Source organism: Rhipicephalus sanguineus, chromosome 6 (genome assembly GCF_013339695.2).
Source record: "Rhipicephalus sanguineus isolate Rsan-2018 chromosome 6, BIME_Rsan_1.4, whole genome shotgun sequence".
Lineage (NCBI taxonomy): Eukaryota > Metazoa > Arthropoda > Arachnida > Ixodida > Ixodidae > Rhipicephalus > Rhipicephalus sanguineus.
Window position 1 is genome coordinate 152,653,136 of NC_051181.1, and position 21,306 is coordinate 152,674,441.

Here is a 21,306-nt window from a genome sequence, read left to right on the forward strand (position 1 = left end):
TCGGCTTTGCTGCTCCGCGTGCTCGCATCGTCCCGTCACACGACCATCCACTTAGCGAGAACGGCGAGCGGCATATAGTCGCACCCATGCAAGGGGGCAGGTGAGCGCGAAAATGCATGCAACGCGGTCGAGGCTAACACGCCGAGATGCTGCGACCGGACAGCGGAAGCTCTCTCGCGCCGCGTATTACGGGGCGTTTCGACGCGTGCACTTTTTACACGTGCGACTCGTTCGTACGTGTGCTCATTAGTTAGGTGCAGCGCGGCTCCTATAAACTCCAGGTTGCTTCGAGACATGTAATGTTACACACTTGACATAGTTTCTGCCCTGACCTACACATGTCAAAGGAGGAAATAGAGAGACAGATGCGGGAATACACACAAATAAGTGCGTTCAGATCGATATGCCGACTGAGAGGGAAAACGAAACTTTGCGAGTCACCGTGCCACTCTTCTCCTGAAACTTCATCTTCGCCAAATAAGATACGACGTACCGTTCTGGACATTGTCAAATTGCGGCATGTTATCGATTATGCCATTTTGTCATCTCTGATAAGCTCAAAGGGCGGATAAGCTCTTTCTGATTGGCAAAGAACGCCAACACGACAGTATTGGACAATACTGTCCACAATCGTGTCTGTGCAGTCATTGTGTTCTGTACAGCAACTGTAAATCGCGCTCCAAATGCATGCGGCCGATATTGAGCCAGTGTTGTCCGACGTAGAACAAACGTCGAACAACATCAGGCATATAGATATTGGACTTGCCGTATGTGCCTCACCCGGTGCAACCCTCGGTGTGCGGGCAGTTAACTCGCGGAGAGAATATATACGTCGCTGTGCCAAGGAGCGTGTCTCACACTTTCCGTCGTGCTGCACGGAAGCGATCGGCGCGGCGTGTACAGTGAATGCTTCCAGACGCGCGTATCAGCAAAAACAATGTCCGGCAGTGGACCGGCAGAGTGTTTAGCGCGTCAAGGGTGCCCATGCAAGCGCGTGCGAGGGGCCGTTCTGCGGTGCGCGAAGAAACATTCGTGCGCACGGCTGCGGTTATTACACACTCCGCTCGGGGGCCTTTCAGGGGCATTCATTCAGACTAGTCCTCTCTCTCTCTCTCTCTATCATCTTGCGAAGGCTGAACGAAGGCTTCCCGAAGCCCGGAGGCGATCCTTTGCAGAGCAGGGCGTGGCATTGGCTTTTCGCCGGCTGTGAAATGTATACACGCCTCGCGCTTGGGGGCTTAACGTCACACTAATCAATGAACGCGTTGAATGCGCCGCTGTTGAGTAGGCAACAGAATGTGGGCTATTTTCGTTTTCCCGTCAGTGAATGCCGCCATCTCTGATAGATAGATAGATAGATAGATAGATAGATAGATAGATAGATAGATAGATAGATAGATAGATAGATAGATAGATAGATAGATAGATAGATAGATAGATAGATAGATAGATAGATAGATAGATAGATAGATAGATAGATAGATAGATAGATAGATAGATAGATAGATAGATAGATAGATAGATAGATAGATAGATAGATGGATAGAGACAGACAGACAGAGAGATAGACAGAGAGATAGATAGATGGATAGAGACAGACAGACAGAGAGATAGACAGAGAGATAGACAGAGAGATAGAGAGATAGATAGATTGATTCTTTTTCTCTTTTTTTTTTTTCTTTTTTACAATGAGAGCCGACGGACCTCCAGGCTCTAAAGCTAACGCCACCTCCTCAAGGAACCGAACGTCTGTATTAATAATATTGTCGATCTGCGTTTTCATTCACTACATTTCGGAGCTGATGATAACCTCTGTGCGACATTACGCCGAGAGCGATATGCCCCACCGGATGAACCAGTGCCCCTCAACTTAATGGCTTGACTAATTAATGCTCACTGAGTGTGACATGCCTGAAGGTATTAATTTGGTAATGATATTTAATCCTTCCTCCTTATTCTTTTGCTGATAGATAAGCGTCAAGACAGCATAAGTGAACGTGTGTAAGTATAGGCCTTCCTCACTATCTAAGCTAACACTGAGTTAGCCGACGTCATACCAACTCAAACTTGAAGGTCGCGTGATCGAATCCCGGCCGCGGCGGCTGCATTTTAGATCGAGGCGAAAATGTTTGAGGCTCGTGTACTTAGATTTAGGTGCACGTTAAAGAACCCCAGGTGGTCGAAATTTCCGGAGTCCTCCACTACGGCGTCCTTCATAATCATGTGGTGGTTTTGGGACGTTAAACCCCAGATATTATTATTATCAACTCAAACTTCTCTACCGAACGAGAAAGGGAGCTAAGGCAACAGAACTTGCGAACTGAGAGCACCACCAAATAGAGAGAGGAGAAGCTATCCACCCTCGCTCCCCTCGCATGCTGTTCTGCGTAAACTTTATCCTCTCTCATACTGAAACTTTAGTGCTTGAAGGTAAGCTTCAAGAAGAAAGACAACGCGTGAGACACGTTTCTTTAAAAGGTCCCATATGGTGCCTTATGAATTTGCCTAAGGCGACTCGAAGGCGAAAGCCTTCTTCTCTGTCGATTGTATTGATCCCCCCCATTAAAAGCGTTCTGCAACCAACGTAGTTTTGCACTGCCTCAGAGATTAGAGGCACTAAAAGCTTTCTGCCCCTCACCTGATCTTGCAGTACCTCCGGGATCGGCCCCACCTTTTACCGAGCCACTATGCCCTGTTATCACGTCATCATGTGACGTCACGTTATGTGACATCACGATATTTGACGACCTGTGAAGTCACAGGGGCACGTCGCCACACGATAATTTTTGCATCACTCGTGTTCAAGCCTACGGTCACTTTTCGCGTTTGATGATGCATCTATAAGGATTTCGCCTTAATAAATCCCTGAGCGATCAGTGACGCCTGCCTGCCAAGGCAGATGGCCCTCTCCGTTTCTGCAATACTAGTTGGCCGGTTACCAGAATGGTTAAAAGAATCCCGCAACGGCAAAAGACCAGGAAGGGCGAGCCACTCAAGAAAGCGCTAATGTCTCAAGCCTTCCTCTGGTTGCCAGAACACGTCTCGCGCTAGTTGAAGCGTCGTCGTCTAGCGCTTTGTACGCTGGTATAATGGTCGAGCGTATATATACATCTGGCAGCTTCATGGGCGCGAACACGATAATTAGCCGTTGGCGACTGGCGTCGATCCAAGATGTGGCACGGCTCGGCTCCATCGAGGAGCAGCGCGTCGAGGAGAAGCCGCCGATAAGCTTTGACGGATCAATTACATTTTCCCAACTGGAAGCGCGTTTAAAAACGTGCAGTAGATTAGACGCGAGAAGACTGGAGCGAAGGGCTGCTTCTCTATTACAGGGTATATGCCTTATAACGCGAAATTAGCTGGCGCAAGACTAGATATAGGAATACTTGGAAAATCTTTGGGAGAGGCCTTCTTCGTCCAGTGGACATTACCATATGTTGACGAATCGCGAGAGCTAAAATGAAGAGGATTTAGTGTGTACGTTTGGCACAAGCCGTCGAAGTATCAATAATGCTTGACAAATGAGTTCTTCCGGCGCTTCGGCTAACCTTTGGAAATGTCGCCTTCAGTACGCATAGCCGCCGCTGTATAGAAGCTACGCGGTGCCGGGCGCTGACCCGAAGACCACGGGTTCGATCTCGGCCGTGGCAGTCGCATTTTCCATGATGGCGAAAATGCTAGAGGCTCGTGTACTTAGAGGTGTACGTTGAGGAAATCCAGGTCGTCGAAATTTCCTGAGCCCTCCACTACGGCGTGCCTCATAATCATATCGTGGTTTTGCCATGAAAACCGGAGCATTTATTATAATCAGCCTTCAGTGCGCATTGAGTGGGGTTTATGTTCGCTGATATCGACTAATCTAGGCTATCCGTTGTTATAACAGCAACGTCGTCTTTATTCGATATCAACGCAATGATACCGTTACATATGTATATAAAACACACAGATTTGGTTCAGCCTCTGTTCTATCTCCAAACACACACACGCACGCACACACCCAAGCGCGCGCGCTCTATATGCGTGTTCGCGGGCGCGTGTGTAACGGGACGTCCCGGCTCGGGTGGAAGGCGATAGAAATGCCCTTCCACACTGTTCCAGAAGCAGCCCGGGGCGGCGACTTCTCCGACAAGTTGCTATTTTTTGCGACCGTCGCCGCCGCCTCTCTCGTTGCACGCACGCTTGCCGACGACGTTCGAGTTTCGGCGATATGTTCGCGCGCCTTTGCGTGGGCGCTCTCCGACAGCGCCCCCGCCCTTCGACGGCGCCGCCGTCGCCGCCGGAGCTGAACGCACAGCCGCATACGCACCGCCGGTCGGCTAGCGGGGATTATCAATCGTCGCTGATCGGTCGGGCCGCGTGGTTTACGCCACCCTAGCTGACACCGCCGCTCAGTGGCGCCCGGTACCCTCCGTGGTGGCTTTCGAGCAGATGTGTGGTGCGTGTGCGTGCGTGTGTTGTGCGTGCGTGTGAGTGTGTGTTTGGAGCTTGCGTCTGCGTTAGTTGTGAAAGCTTTTCGTGCACGGGTCAGGGAAAAAGTGTCACGTGTTGTACGCGCGAGAGAGAGAGAGAGATAGAGAAAAAGAGTAAGCGGTCTTGCATTTCTAATTTGACCGCCCCCCCTCCCAACTTGGCAAAGATTCGGGGCCCTTTTGTTTCTGCGCGTATACCTTGAATTTTGTCTTTTTTCCGAGTCTCTCGTCTTTCTCGCCCTCTTTTGGCAGGGATGTACGAAGGATGAGCGTCTCGCTCGTTGAAATAGGAGCTGCCTCCCTGTCGCGGCTCCTGGCTGTCATATTTTGCTTTTGTGTCGTTTGTTTTTTCCTCCTTGTTATTCGGGCTCCTTGCTCCCCCAGCCAGCCTTGCGCCGAGCGCGCTCCTAAGAAGGACATTAATCACTGCCCGTTTTGAAAACTTTTTCTCTCCCGGAAAATGGCGTTTCTTTGCGGCCGACTACATAGGCTTGCGTGATGGCGTGGTGCTGTGTACACGCTTGGGAAACCCGATACACGGGCGACTGATTTGCGCGCAGTCTGTGCTGGGTTTCCTTTTATTTCTTCAAGATTTTTTTTGGCCGCTAAATCACGTAGCTTCGCAAAAACGCCGTTTCTGCTTCGTCGCTACCGCCCGTTGCGGAGGATGCGTCGGGGAAGCGATGTATGTGTTACGTACGAAGAAATGCAAAAACGTTGTTTCAAGTGTGGTGACTACACTTTCTTCGTTTACGTTCTCTGTGTAAGAGCACAAGCATGGAGCTTTAAAATTTGCGCTGATGAATGTTCTTCGGCTTCTCACTGGTGACCCTACACGATTCCTTGAAAGAGCACGGTTTTTTTTTTTTTTTTTCATATTGCATAGTTGGGGTTTTCTGTTCACAGCTCGAGCGCGAAATGCCGTTTCCTTCGACTGCATGGTTCCCGCAGCACATTCGGCTCATCACAGTTTATAGAATTAATAAATAAGTGTGATGGTTGTCATTCAAGCAGGTTAGAGCTTATAAAGTAAGCTAATCCATTCTAGGATAACTAATAATCGTATTAAAGCATTACGTTGTCATGAAGAAGACGTTAATCTATCTTATCTCGCCTGTAAACATCGCGATCATGCATTTCCTGCCTTTTTATTTTTTTCTTTGCTTCCCCACACTTATTCTTCCTATAGAAACGTTGTCTCTGGTCCTATTCCCTATGCAGAATATTATGTAAGCACCTACGCACATACGCTGACAGAATTCTCCGTATTTCATTAAAGAACTTCCTCTAACTCTCTCTTCAGACGTAACTGTTCACTTTAGCACATGTAGTGGCAACTTGAAAGTGATCAATACTTGTGAAAAAAAATTGGGGGAAAAGCTTGCATGAGCGTACACGTCAGCTGCGCAGCATACAACATTATTTAATGTTCTCACTCACATTTATATTAACTTAATATGTACGGGCAAAGGGACGAGGGCTTAACTTCGAAAGCCGTCGCCAATGTTGTACATATGAGGGAGTAAACGAAAGCCTGTACGATAATAAGGAGTGAGCCCGGACACTTTGAAGAACTAGACACAAGAGAAAAGAATTAAGCGTGTGTATACCATTCACGTTCTACAGATAAGAATACTACAGCAACAGGCGTAATTAGGTGCACTTAAGGTGACGAGCGGACAGAGAAAGACAGAGATAATAAAGGAAATGAAGTGACGTAATCCCCACTTAGCTTGGATGGCCATACGTTACAATGGAAGAGTCAGAAAGGAGAAAAGGTGAGTTCACATAGATCAGGTACGCTGGGCTTAAGCGAAAGAAATTGTTTATTGCTGGCTCAAAGATTATCATTAAGTATGGCTGATAGAAGTCCCTCATAGTTTGTGTTCCTGAAGGTTCATTTCCGCTCCCTCCTCTCACACAACCGCTGCTTCCACATTGCATGCGTGCAACGTGCTGCCCTGCCACGTACTGCGGACTGTGCAAACAATGCCTGGCCCGCCATGGTGGTGTAGTGGTTATGGTGTTCGACCGCTGATCCAAAGGTCGCGGGATCGAATCGCGGCCGCGGGGGCCGCATTTCGATGGAGGCGATATGCTAGAGGCCCGTGTACTTAGATTTACGTGCACGTTAAAGAACCCCAGATGGTCAAAATTTTCGGAGCCGGCGTCCCTCATAATCATATCGTGGTTTTGGGACGTAAAACCCTAACAATTATAATTTTTATGCGAATGGCTCCCTCGCAATATAGATCACGAAATGGTTGACATATGCTGCATGGCCAAGTGGTGCATCCCCTCCTGTATAGGCGCCGTAGTGTCACGTGAACATCGTGCAGAAAGGAAGGACACGAAGTGTATGCATTGGCAGGACATCCAGCGCAACGCCGGTTGGACGTTAATTGTTACACGGTTCATTACATTCAGTACGTCCCTGTCGAGTTCCATTCATATGGCATGCGATACGCGGTCGAAGCAACGCAATAAAAAAAAAAAAGCTCGTCCTCATTTCATGATGAATGCGTGTTTTAGGCGGACAGACAGGCCTCGCCGGCGAGAGAGACGGATCGAGCACGTCGACGTCCTCATGCGAATAGCAGCCGCGGCTGCGAGAACGCAGCGCCCGCCAAATGTAGCTGCCGTTTGCAACATGTGGCTGGAAAGATCGAGTTCACACCGCGCATCGTCTCGCCCTGGTCTCGAGCCGTGTATCTATCGCTGATGCAGCGGCCGCGAGCAGCCGCTGATGATCCGCGACTATCACGGTCGCCACGGCTGCGAAAGCCATGAATCATTTTTCTCTGATACGCGGGGTGTGCTGTACATACGTCTCACAAAACGGTCGGGAGGGGGTGCGCGCATCAGCGAAGTCTTGATGGGGGCTCGCGCGCTATCTAATCGCGGAGACGAGACCGATGCGGCCGAGTGGCTCGCGTCAGCTAGCCCCGCTACCGTGCCCGGAGAACTGAACTCCGCGCACCCGAAGACCACGGGTCTATTGCGTTTATTTTTTGCGTTCGTCCTCGAGAGATGTGTGGTATGCATGCATTATCGACTGGTTGGGCCCGTTATCTCCTGCCTGAGTCGCGACGAGGCCTGCTTCGCTTCGAATGAGCCTAATCAGTCCGGGGCGTTGCTTTCTGGGTCCGGTCACGCTCTTCGCTTGCGTCGTGCCGACGTTTTGCTGACGAGTACGTCTGCGGTGCCGCGGCTATATATGGCCTTCCGTCGCTGATATCTATATGAGCTGAGCTCGTTACCTCGCGATTCTTCTTTTTTTCGTTTACAGTGAGCGGATGAACAAGCATCTTGGGATTACTCAAACAATAAATAACATTCCTATTTCAATCGTATGTTAATTCGGATGATATCTTTGAAGCTTGTTTAGTCTTAGCTTAATTCAATATGTGTGCATAGCGACTGCGGATGTGTTATTCCTTCAGCATATGTGCGGCGCTATTTATACGCACGGATTTCTGCGTCTTACTTAACTTGTACTTATAGATTCCATCAACGATCAGTTCAGTGCGTTGCGGAGACTCGATCAACTCCGACTCTCGGACCAATTACGGAAGTGTTCGTTGCGTAGTTTCTTTAAAGTACTGCCGATTTGTCCTTAATTTAGCTGACAGGATTTCACTGGCACCTCCAAATAACACTGCTGCCTATTTCACTGAACGATGAAATCGCAGTGGGCAGTATCAGAGCTGCTTCCATAAGTATACAATGCGGGCTGTTTTTCTTTTTTTGACACATCGACTGACTGGTGCAAAATCAAGGTAACTCTATGTCTCTCCGCATGGTGGGTAGGTGAGATTTGTTTATTAGGCGGTTAATTAGTTATGTTAAGTAGATCAGATTTGTTTTGACCATAAGAGCTTACGGTGCAGAAGATACCCCGCAGCGAACAGCATCACTGCATCCGTATAGTGTTCCCATATATAAAGAAGCTATAGTACAAAACGTGGAGCAACGCACATGTGCATTTGTTCATCCAAGAACAAACAGCGGCCCGACGCAGTTAGGCTAACCAGTGCTCTCGTATGGCTCTGGTTAGCTCACATGATAGCTCTATGTATTTTATACTGTCAGTAGTGCTTCTCACGATACCTAACACCTCTGCACCCTTACACACCCTTCCTCTTTCGTCCCCAGGGTCTAAAGATCACGCGGTATCTATTACTATAAAACACTTTAACCAACCGACTAACCAGCGCTTACAGCCGCGTCTTGTCAAAGACATGAAGAGAGACCGAGCGAGATGTTTTATTGCCAGAAGCAATGTCGTCAGATGGAGAGCCGAGCTCCTCATCTTCAGTGTGGTGTGTTCTGCTCCGCGCCTTGACAAACGAAGTCGAAGACGCACGACTGGTATAGCGTATGTAGCCTGGTCTGGACATTGCCTGCGCCGCACTGGAGCATGCATGGCGGCTTCTCACGGAGGCTTTTGCGTTACATTTATAGCCTCGCCTCTCGTGTCGCCGTCTCGCCTATACATACAATGGAGATCCCCACAAGTGAAAAGGGCCGGCGGATACACGAGCATCGCGGAGCAGCGGCAGACTGCGTGTCACCCAGTCGCGAATGTCAAGTGCCACTCGGCGTTGTCGCGTCCCGTAAGCCACACGTCGGCATCGGGCACTGTCGGCACAGTGCAGAGGACGGGCGCCGCGCTGTCTTCTGTCAACAAGCGAGGGGAAGCAGGGAAAAAAAAAAAAAAAGCCCGAGTGTGTGGCAGCGTCGGAGACGGGCGTATCGGGTGTGAACACGCTCGTCGTCGTGTGCGAGGTTCTTTGGCCCCTCGACGCACGCAGCGGTAGTGTCGTGCATGCGAGTCCGACGGGGCGTCACTTCCGCCGGAGGCGAACTTGCCGCCACCGTGGCGTCAGACACCTGTAGTACCGTGTTTACTGGTGTATTAGGGCGGCACTTATTCGTTGCATGCGTACGTTCATATTAGTGTCACGTATCTGTCACCTATCCTTCATATAAGGGATTTCAAGACGCACTCTTGGCGTCGCTGTATAGGTCGTTGTCATATCCAGCAAGCTCCTCGCGTACAAACAGGCACATTCAGCAGAAAAGTAAGCAGGACCCTCCCCCCCCCCCCCTTCCCTCTCCCCATTCTCTGAGATTCTCTGAGATTCTCTGAGAGACACGTTCTCTGAGATTGGCTCACATTGTATTGCATCACCCTTCAGGATCAGCTCGCTTTACTCGGCGAAATACGCCGCTGTGCTATACGACAAGGCAAACTCGGAGGAAGCAACGAAAGAAAACTTGCTGTTGGGCTAGTCGGTTCATGACCACAACATTATGGTCACTTCACGCGAAACAACGAAAAAAGGAGAGAAAAGTATCTAGGTGAGCGCTATTGCGCCAAGGTGACCTTGCTCACCACTAGGTGCTCACCTTGTTCACCAGATAGGTGAAAGCTAGGTGCTCCTTTCACCTTCTTGTTTCGTTGTTTGGCGCTAAGTGACCACAGTTTTATGGTCGGTACAAACAAAACTTAGCTTTGCGAATAAAACACGGTTTCACGCACTTCTCAAGCACGCATTCTGCTCCCCAGATTATGCGTTGCTCTTAGCCGAGTGCATACGGTGTAATCAATGGTGCAAGAGTGAGGGGGGGGGGGGGATGGGAGTGCGAGAAGCGCCCTCTTGTTCTAGGTGGCGTCGGTGCGAGGCCTGGCGGCCGCCTTTCATCTCGCGTCTACCCCTCCCGGAAGCTGCGTACACGTCAAACGCCCACGCGCCGCGGTCGCAGAGCTCCCTCGGCAACCGTGCACCATGCCCACTGCGATGACGAACGTCGATGGCGGCAATGGCCGCGGTGGGACGAAATGGGCCGTTTTCCGCGCCCTTTTGCCGACGACGTGGATAAGCGAGACCGTAAAGATTAAACGCACCGCCGCTATCGGCCCACGAGTGGGAATAAATGCTTCGGATAAGCGCGTAGTACGTATGTGATAGAGGACACCGCGTGGCCAACAAAAAGGGTCTCTGATCATGCGCGTTCTGCCTTGTTTGCGCTGCATCATCGCTCATAATTATAGCTGCAGTTTGCAGAAAGTGTCGCAATGACGCCATTATATGTGACGTCTTCGGGTACCCGGACAGCCTGTGGTCTTATTTTTCTGGATTATTTATTATTCTTTTGATTATGCTTATTGAACTTTATGCTTATTGGTTGACTCATTTTTGAGGACTATATTATGCCGAGTAAATATGTCTTCAGGCGCTCGCAAATAACCGCTTTGGAAGCTCATTAGCCAGCAGTAGGGTCAGAAAAAAAAAAAAGACTCGTTATTTACTTTCGCCTATATGCAGCACAAAGGCGTCATTATAGCCAATTTAAAGTGCGAAAAGGCACAGTAGGCTGCAAGGTGTTCATAGGCAATTCGTGGCAATCGAAACTTATTTATTTTAATGTTTAGGGCTCATATATGTCTGTTAATTTTGCCTTCTTTCGGATACAGGGCAATTATGAGGGACTTAAGAGCCTATGACAGCCCTGTAAATTTATTTTGTAAAAGACAGCATTAAAGCAGTCGTAACATAACAGTCTAATGACGTGGTAGACGTAACAGGCAGTATAAGAGATAGCGGAGGTTGATTAATAATTGTTATTGCAACATCATTATACACCAACAGGTAACCTTCGGGGTGTTTCCTATGGCAGCTCTTTACGAGTCCTAACCGACACACCCAACCCTTAACATCAGTACATGGCAGGCTGCGCTTGATTTATGAGTACGTTTTGTTTTTAGCAGAGGAGCTGTTTAAGCCTAGCGTAAGTTAGTCAGTGCAGAGCGAACAGAAAACTATCGTCAACATGAACCGGCACGCGCTCTCTACATCCTCTTCTTCATCTTCTACTTCGCTCCCAGAACACGTGCGCCGATTTGTCCGGCGTGGGATGCAATAACTCGGATGGGCGAGAGAACGAGTACAGATCGAAAGAAGGAGAGAGAGAAAGGAAGATAAAGAGATAGAAATAGAGAGAAAGAAGGGAAGAAAGGCAGAAAAACATAGAAAGAAACAAAGAAATAGACAGAGAGAGAAAGATGTAGAAAAAAAAAAACAGACACAGAAAGAATGATAGAAAGAGGAGACAAAAAGATGAAGGAGAGAAAGAGAGTGAATTAAAGACAGAGGGAGAGAAAGAAAGGAAGAAAGAAAGCGAGAAATAAGGAGAAACAAGACAGGCCGCCCAGCTCTGCCTTTTCTTCGGGCTTCACTAGTGAATCTTCCTTAATTTTTTTTTTTTCGATCGCTCTTCCTATCTGTCTTGCTCGTTTTCTTTTCCTTTTTGACCGCTGTGATTTAGTTTTGATGCTAATGTCGCGGGTTCTATCCCGGCCGCGGCGTTCGCATTTCGATGGAGGCCCTTATACTGTGCGATGTCGGTGCAAGTTAAACACCAGATGGTCGAAATGTCCGGAGTCCCCCACTGTGGCGTGCCTCATAATCACATCGTGGTCTTGGCACGCAATGTGGCCCACTTAGTACATGCCGAGGACTGCGCAGAAGGGAAGAGCAACACATGTTACCAGAGTTATAACTTGCATGGTGCTATGCGGCATGGATGTCCAAAGCTACGAACAGCCTTCGCATACAGCCCCACCGAATTAAGAGGGCAACGCGAAGAGATCACACCACGCTGCTTAGTGCTGAGACAAAGCATCTGCGAATTTTCTCTTTCCCTTTTCCAGCCTATAAACCTACCGCACGAAAAAAAAAAAAAAAAAAAAACGTGGCTGTCGCGACAAACGAGCTCGCTTCTTCTCAAGTCCTCGCGTTATCTGCACCTGAGTTTGTCTTCGCACCTTATATAAATTTCTAGTCTTCGTGGAACGACACGTCCTATGCAGAGGACACCCTGCCGCGCGAATTTGCATCTAGAAGTGCACGTGAATGTGTGTACCTGTAGATATGCAAGTGACCATCCCACACACCACACATTTCAGTTTTTAGCGTTTTGCGTAGACAGTGTACCAGGGACAACAGTTCACTGTGTACACACGGATAGGCATGTCAAAAGGCAGTTTGCGCTTGGTTGCATGGGATCAATGCGGAGAAGCCTGCATACGCTTTTTTGTCATTTTTGTTGTTGTCGTGGCATCGCACGCGAACCGCCCGCCATGTTTGCTCTGAGAGACTGTTATCACCTGCCGCGGTATCCGCGGTCGTATGTTTCAGGACAGCCAAATAGCAGCGCAAAAAAAGCAAAGGAAGTGCCGCCGTGGACACCAAATGCGACGCCGACTCCCGCTGTGAGGACACGGTAGGAAGCGATCTCCTTGGAAACTTACGCGCTATACGCCGGACGACAGCCCGGCAGCCCACTTCGCTTTATATTTCGTTTCGTCCTTATTTTGCTGGTTTCGCTTTTGTCGGCGAGCGAGATGCGTGTACTGGCGATAAGGCTGGTCGTATACAACGTCCTTACAGTGTGGCCTCATCAAACGCGCGGCCCGCGGGGCGCCTTTGAAGAAGAAACCGCGTGCTCCTGACTCATGTGTCGCATGCTTGCAAGTGTTAGGCATATCCGAGCGATGCGGCTATATATATGCGCGCGCACACGCATTCGCTACGGATATGTAGGCGTTCGCTATCGCAAGGGGCAGCGTTGAGCTCTGATTGCAACCGACCAGGTTTGCACTTTCTCGCTCCACTCGCTGGGTGTTTCCGCCGCTTACTTTCTATTGAGTCCACGCACCACACAGGAAACTGACTTTGTATATGAAAGTCACTCCATTTTATATAGACTGCCTGATCACTATAGACTGCTTACGAGAACAAAGAGGTCAATCCCTTTGTGGGACCACGTGCTGAAAGAAGCACCAGATCGTGTATACTCTTTACCAGAAGTTCAAACAACCGCGCTTTCGAGGCTCTTTCTCAAAAGTTCTCAAATTTCGAGTCTTTCTCAAAAGCCACCTTGCGTGCAGCAACATCGATCTCGCGACGTCATGAGGCAGGAAAACTGTAGCGCACACTCATCACTTTCCCGAGCTCGGGTAAATGAGATGCAACGTTCCCTTTGCATGGAGTTCACCGGCACGGCCGCTAAATGAAAAAAATATTGAGCGGCCGTGTCACGGGCCACAGAAGCTTATGATAATCGATTTCTAACCAGCTCAACTAGCCACGCCATGTGAACATGGATTCGGCGGCGTAGCCACAATTTTTTTTTCGGGGGGTTCCGAACCCCGTATGCGTATGTTTGTGTGCTTGTATGTGTATATATACACTTATGCCAATGTTGGATGCTATGGTCTATGATTAACATGCATTGCAGGTCAGGCCCGTAGCCAGAGGGGGGGCTACGGGCCTGACCCCCCCTCCCCCAAATTTTGGTGAAGTAGGTGTTTTTAGTAAAAATAATAGGTGTTTTTCTCAAATAGTCCAGGTTTTCAGCAAGTGCCCCCCCCCCCCCCCCCCCGAAAAAAATTCCTGGCTACGGGCCTGCTGCAGGTGTATATACCTTGGCAGTTGGCGTCGTGAAGCAGTCAATCTTGCGCATCCAGTATGTGCTTGGTTGTGGGACGGGGCGTTCGCGTGTGAATGAGTGAGAGAAAGAGAGAAACGATTGCATCACACCGCACCTTCATCTTTCAACATTCATCATCGCCTGTTGTCACGTAATGCGTGCCTTTTTCGCCAAACTCTTCGAGATCTGTTCGAGAAAACCAGCCTTGAGATACCGAGAACCCTTTGCTCGGCACAGCTGCGCGCGTCAACCACCACGCAACCGCGGCGTGACGCCGAGGTCAGACTGAATATAACCCCCGGAGAAACACCTGTAGACGCGCGCTCGCCGCATACCACGGTCGGCGCGCTCGCGCTCTTCACGTCGCATTGAACATGCGCGCGTGCACACTGTACGCGGCGACGACGCGTGCGTCGAAGCGTTGTTTCCGGCCATCCATATTCGTAGCGGAGCGAGACAGCGATGACAGCGCGCACGCTCCATCTGCGCGTCCTGCACGCGTTACGTTAGTGCATCGGTTATCCCTTTTTACTCATATTTTCCAACCATTTTAACGCCCGTTCGCATGCACCAGCGTGTACCATGATTGAGCAAGAGAGCATCGCCTTATATAGTCGGGCTGGCTTGCAATGTGCATACGGAATCGACTGTCTTATTCGGATGACTGAGACGGCGCGGAGCTAAAGAACAAAAATAGACCACCGATGGAAGAGCTGCAGAGAGCTCAGGAAGCTAAAAAATCACAGCATATCCACGGAGTGAATGATGATGAGTGGGCGAAGCTGCGGAGGTTCATCGGTAAACCGTGAATCTTCCGTGAATTCTGCCCAGTACATCATCACCGACGTGAGATAGGGCGCGTTTATACTAAAGGTTCGATGAGTTATGACGACTTGCAGCTCACTTTAATTTTACATGTACGCTGTGAATTTTCATTGTTTAGAAAACCATTGCTTTAGAAAACATCTGGCGTCTTTCGTTAAGCAGCTGGCGTCTTTTCGTTTTGCTTTAGAAACATCTGGCGTTCTTTCGTTTTGCTTTTACAAAACAACTGGCGTCTTTCGTTGGTTTATTTCATCAATCAACGGCGTTTTGAACAAAATTTTTATTGTTTAATCACGCACAGGAGAAATCTCACCAGGCACTACCTTGGAGGTAAACAATGGCTGCTAATGGGAATGAGAGACAGAAGGAGTCGGCTTTTAGCTAACACTTACACTTCTACTTCTACTAACGTTTCCTACTGGAACATGCCAATGGCTGCTAATGGGGAATGAGAGACAGAAGAATTCGGCTTTTAGTTAACGCGCACGCTGCGAATTTTTTATTGTTCAACAACGCACAGGAAAAATCTCCCACCGGCACCACCTTGGAGGTCAAGATCTGGTACTAGCGTTACAACTGGTTACGCACTACTACTACTACGACTACGAGGGACGAACGGGTGCCGCCTTAAGGAGCTTCGCCCCTAAAACTATAAAGCAGAGCAGAGGCATATGGCAGAGTATAGCTCGAAAGAAAGGTTGAAAAGAATCACTGAAGTAAAGCGATGGAGGCGTTGGAGAAAGGCAACCAGGAACTTAAAAAAAAAAGCTAAACAAAACGAGAGCATCGGAAAACGAAAGAACACAAAGATGGATACGAAACGCGTGGCAGTGAACGAGAGTTGGGGAGGGGGTATAGTTTTTGGACGTGGGCGTGAAACGCGGTCGGCATCCATTCTGCGTTGCCACGAGAGTGCCGCCGAACGAGAGACAAAGCGACAGCTTAACTCTTACAAACGGCACCCATTGGTCAGTAGGAGAAAGAGGCGCATATCCGGAAGAGTACACCAAATAGGACGACCATCCCCTGGCGGCACGCGGACGCGAACAGCGGGCGCACAGCGGTCCGATGGCCCGCGCGGCAGGCGCAACCGGATACGGTGCTCGTTCAAGAAAAAGCCTCGTCGGCCCGCTCAGAGCGCTGCGGCGTTCAATACGGCGCTGGGAGAACTCCCGTGAGGCATTCATCTCCGCTCGGCTGTTCCGGCCGTCGTATTTTCCGTGCGCTTCTTTCTCGGGGAGGCCCTCTTGAAAGTCGGCGCGCTCCATGCGAGCAAGATGTGTGCGTGCATGTGTGTGCACACGCATGTGCATGAACCCGTGTACCCCGTGGTTTTCGCTATATACTATAGTAAGGACGCGCACACGCAGCGTTGCTTGTGGCAACTCGCACACAAATTGCTCAGATCCTCCTCAGTAATAGCTACTATCAAAGTCGTCGTATGCTGCTCTCTGTGGGTTTAGAAATCAACAGACCTCTCCAAATACACACCCTCTCTATCTCTCTCTCTCTCTAAACCAGGGCACAGTGATTGGCTAACAAAGTAGAGGAATGTACAAGGGGGGGGGGGGGGGGTTACTCACTGTAAGGACATCTATCGATAACAAATCAGGCAATGAAACGCCACATCATTAAGTGTGACGACAAGGTGCTATGTTGATCAAAACTAATGCCGTAATTGGTGCGAGTTCTTCATATTGAATGAAATGACGGGACTGCACAAACGGCCGCAGATTTATTACCAGGAAAGCAGCTGCAGTAGTTCGTCGCGAGCTATATAACGTGCTCTAGTCGACATTAACCGATAAGGAAAATAAACGGAGAGAGAGGAAACGACACACGTGACCAGACAAAACATGGTATAAGGTTATAGCGTCACAGTTGCTTTCGACTTTCAAGAGGAGCTGTATTCCTGTATAATAGGGCTGAGAAAATGGCTGACTTGTGTGCTGGCAATGCTTCGCTTTGTGCAAGGAGGTATGGCTAAATCAAGCCAACTTACTGAAAAAAACTTCAGATGTGACAACAATGGGACCTAAAACATCCGTATGTCAACTTGTTTGCTTAATAGCCCGTCATAAATGCCTCGCTATGGCTCCGGCTTTACGTGATCCAGTCCCTACATGATGGAAAAAACGGGCTGAATATTGTACGCGCTAACAAGAACCAACTCAGCTCAAAGGCACCGCTAATAAAATTTGCATAGAAGTGTCTTTCGGATGAAATGTCGCTGCGAACATCCATACGCCAGCGCGTTCCATTTGGCTGAGAGCTATATCCCGCCGAACAGCGTATAGGTCCGCACCGTATGAGTCGGTACGTTTTCGGTCTCCAGCCGGGCACGGCCTGTCATATATGCACGCCGCGCCGGGCACACCCTGCAATACGGAGCGTGTGCCCGCTGGAGGAGGGTTACGCCGTCGCGAGGTCAGAGGTCGGCCGAGGCTTATGCGCGAGCGCCAATGAGGTCGACCCCCGAGCGACCACGAAAGGGCGCTTCACTCTTCGAATGCGAGCGACTCCTCTCTGCTTACCCGCGATGCTTCAGGCATATACGAGCGACTGCGCGTGCGCATGGGGGCTCCGCCGATCACCGAGTTTCGTAAGCCGCACTATACATATTGAGGCGGCCGCGCCTTATATATGTACAGGGAAGGGGGTGGGGGGGCGCTGGCACGCTTGTTCGAATTCGTCTGTGCGTGCTTCTTCCGCTCTCTGTGAGGAACGATCACTTGAACTGAAAGGCACGGGCGCTCGACTTGCGCAGGCTTTCTCCGGAGCACTGTATACTGCGGGGCACGATTGCAGTCACGATGAACGCTGGGGCGGCGCTGGCTTCCTCTCCGGGGGTGCCAGATTGCGACCGGCCGCGGCTTCGCTTGTACTGGCGCGCTTTCGGGGTGAAGAACCGCGCGTGGCGTATTCTTTTTCGTGCGTATACTACGAGTGCGCGGACACTCGACCACTCCTTGGTTGTCGGAATGCGTGCTGCCCTTTGCTCGACCCCTTTGCTCTTCCCCTGATGCTTTCGTATACGGGGGTTCGCCGCCGACTGAACGAGTGAGTGGACGAGCGAGTACGTATAGGCTTACGGTGGAAGCCAAAGAAATGTCACGCTTGACGACCGTCAGTATATACGCTATGTCAGAGTTCCACAAAATAAAAAATAAAAGGAAAAAGAAAGTTTTATCGGTTTTTCGAATTGTGCTGAGAGAAACCCTTCCTAGAATATAACTGTGTTGTCTTTCGCCTGTAACTTCCTTGTCAATTACAGCATGCCGCTTCTTTCCTTCGTTTCTTTTTTCTTCCTCCTTCCTTTTGTTTGGCACTTCACAGTTCGTAATAAAACACGTCCATTCCTATATATGCCACTGAAACGACGCTCGTTTTATGAATGCTCAACATTTTACACGTGCGCGCTGCAGGCGTTACCGGTATATCTCTCCTTTGTCGCCATCGGCGATCAAACGCAGTCGCACCCACGCTTTTAAAAAATTGGGCGTAAGCGCGAAAGCTATTTCGATATATCAGGTGACTTGACATTTCCAAACTCGCTTGAAACAAACATGTTAACCCGTGACCAATTCGCACAATTGCTTCATCCGTTTGTAGCTCGTATCTCTTACAAACCTGCTATATGTTATATTAATCGCATGTTTTACTAATGACTGCGTTACATACATTAAAATTAATACATATTCATGAGATGGCGCGATATTGTTCTTACGAACAACGTTCGAATAACGCGCGCGAACGAGACATATCTACCATGGCTCTAGCGGGTCTAAGTTTTCATAGCAGTATATCCCCTTTCCACCATCCGATCATTTCTCGCAGTCAGCGACCGGCTGCCTTTCTTTTTTATGACAGTCGTCGCCGTGTTACGATCCGTCTTATGCGACATGAGGTTGGACTTTCCCTTCGTTTATGCGACAGAGCTACGGAATTAACGGCTGGGTGCGGTGCTTACGCTCTTAACCAAACACCGTCATTGGTGGTGCTGCACGTTACCGCAGGCGCCACGATGTCCTATATGCGACATAAAGTGGCCCAGTATACGGTCCGAGCGTCGGCTGGAAAGGATGAAGGCTCACGCGCCTTCTTGCCATATATTTGCGGCTGTTATAGGGAAGTGGACCTTTTCGCTTACGACTTTGAATCAGTGTCATGCAGAATAAACACTAAACTAAACGAGTGAATGTGTTGCGTGAAGTCGCCTTGTTAGCGTCACTTGCATAACTTTTGCCACACACACACACACACACACACACACACACACACACACACACACACACACACACACACACACACACACACACACACACACACACACACACACACACACACACACACACACACACACACACACTCTCTCTCTCTCTCTCTCTCTCGCTCTATTCGTGACGTAAGATGGGGTCAATAAAGCTGACGCTCCACGCATAACCTTCGTAACGGCAATCATGCGAGCTCGTTGCGAACAAGATGACCACGTCGAACTCGACGACTCATTTATGCCCTTCGGGACCACGAGATGGCGCCACCGCAATAGCGGAGATCGCACGACGCCATAAATGCGGTTATCGCTCCGCTTAATGGTCGCGCGAGATTTTTTCGTTGCGTACGTTCCTTCCTTTCTTTTTCTTATCTGCTTTTTATCTTTTTCGTTGCTCAGCGTCCTCTCCAATCTCGGCGGTGATGTCGCCGCATCGGTTCTCCGAAACTGTTTATCTTCAGCATAGCGGGGCATCTGTCGGTCGCTAATTAATTGCCCGTGACCCGCGCCGCGTGGTGCAGCCGCTGATTAACTTCTCCTTTCTTTCTTTCGTTTTCTTCGGCAGCGTCGTCTTTGAGTCTCAAAAATACACGCGCTCACGCACGTGCCCCGTATACCATGACCGCCAAGGAAAGACTCGCCATGAATGCGCCGCGAGGTTATGTATACACACACGTTGTAACGAAATTCGCATTTCCTTATATTTTGCGCACTTTGTTCTTGCGTTGCCTTCTCGCGTTGAGCTCACCGCGCGAGTTCGTACGTGAGCCATTGCTGGTATGCGTGATTTTCAGCGGTGAGCTCATCGCTTACATAATCGTGAGTTGCGTCGTTGCAATGCCAGTGTAACTTGTTTTGGAGCTAATTAATTGCAGCATTCGCGCGACTGGCTTGTACGTATGCGGCTTCTCACCAACCACGCTAACGACATTACTGTTCTTTTTTTTTTTTTGCGCATTCGTGTGCATTTATGTAAACCTGGCGATGAAGGCTGTTGCGTTGCTGGTGCGGCAAACTGTAGACTGCAGGGTGGTAGCCAGAAATTTTTTTTTGTCAGGGGGGAGGAGGGGAAGAGGGGTTTAGCCACCCCTTATGTATGGTCGTGCATGTGTTTTTATGTGTGTGTTTATGCATACAAGCGTAAAATTGAAAAAAAATTCGTCGTCATCGTCCACCCTCCCCACTCACACATGACAATATGTAAATATGGCTCAATATATAGGTACGTCTGTAGGACACGTTGGAACGTCGAACGTCGCGGGCTCTATCGTCACGATGATAATAAGTGTTCGGAAAATATATTTTCGTCCAGGAAACGACCCAGAAACCTAGCAATCTTCAAAAATATATGCTGTCGTAGGGAATTAGCTGTGAATGAAGAGCTATCCATGGTCTGAGTTTAACGAAATCAGTGACGTCACAGCGTTCTAGTGCGCAAAGTCTTGATTGACGTGTGTGCCCGCTAGTAATTTTTGTTCCTTACAATTAAGATCTTTCTTGTGTTGCCAAGCTCCGCATATGACGCAGTAAATAACCTAAAAAGCAACAGGAAATTCCATGACACACTGAGCTCTGAGTCACGAGTAGCAAACGGTGAATGCGTATTTGCGTTCCTTTTTTTTAGAGAACGATTAAACCGGTCTTTAACTTATGTCATGCGACCTGGATATAATGCAAACAAGTTTCTCACAGAAGTCACTCGACTATATGCAACTGATTCTTCTTACACGATCGTGCGAGCCCTCATTGTAAATGGACGGGTATGCTCTTGCCATGTTTGTTCTTTGACGCGAAGGCGCACGTGCGTGATCTATAGCAGTCTCGTTATCACTTCTAACGTGAAATTAACTGGGAGGCGCGCTTGTGCTTTATCACTATACGGAATACCCCGTCATGTGCCCAGGTCACCCTGAGAATGAGCCTGTCCGCTTTTAACTAACACGACGGCCCATAACTCGCCAGGAAAGCGCTGTCAAACAGGCATCGAGCACATGCAGCATCCCCGCTGCGACAGCAGCGCCAGAATGTAAACCTAACGGGAGGGAGGGGCAAAATTGCGCAGACGCGGTAAACATTTGCCGTTAGATCGAAGTTATTATCACGTGGTTAAGAGGGCCAGATGTCTCTGTGCGCATGCGCTGGCGTAGCGTTTTTAGAATCTCCTGGATTGCCAAACGAACAAATATATTGGTTAACGGTACTGGCCACCGGCATCTTGCCTCTTGAGAGAGAGTCATATAT

The 21,306-nt window shown here is 49.3% G+C and overlaps 1 protein-coding gene across 1 annotated transcript in view; it reads right to left on the reverse strand.

Moving 5' to 3' along the window:
• The window catches only part of LOC119396813 (protein krueppel-like), a 185,065-nt gene that overhangs the window by 91,160 nt on the left and 72,599 nt on the right, over positions 1-21,306 (reverse strand). The window lies entirely within an intron of this gene.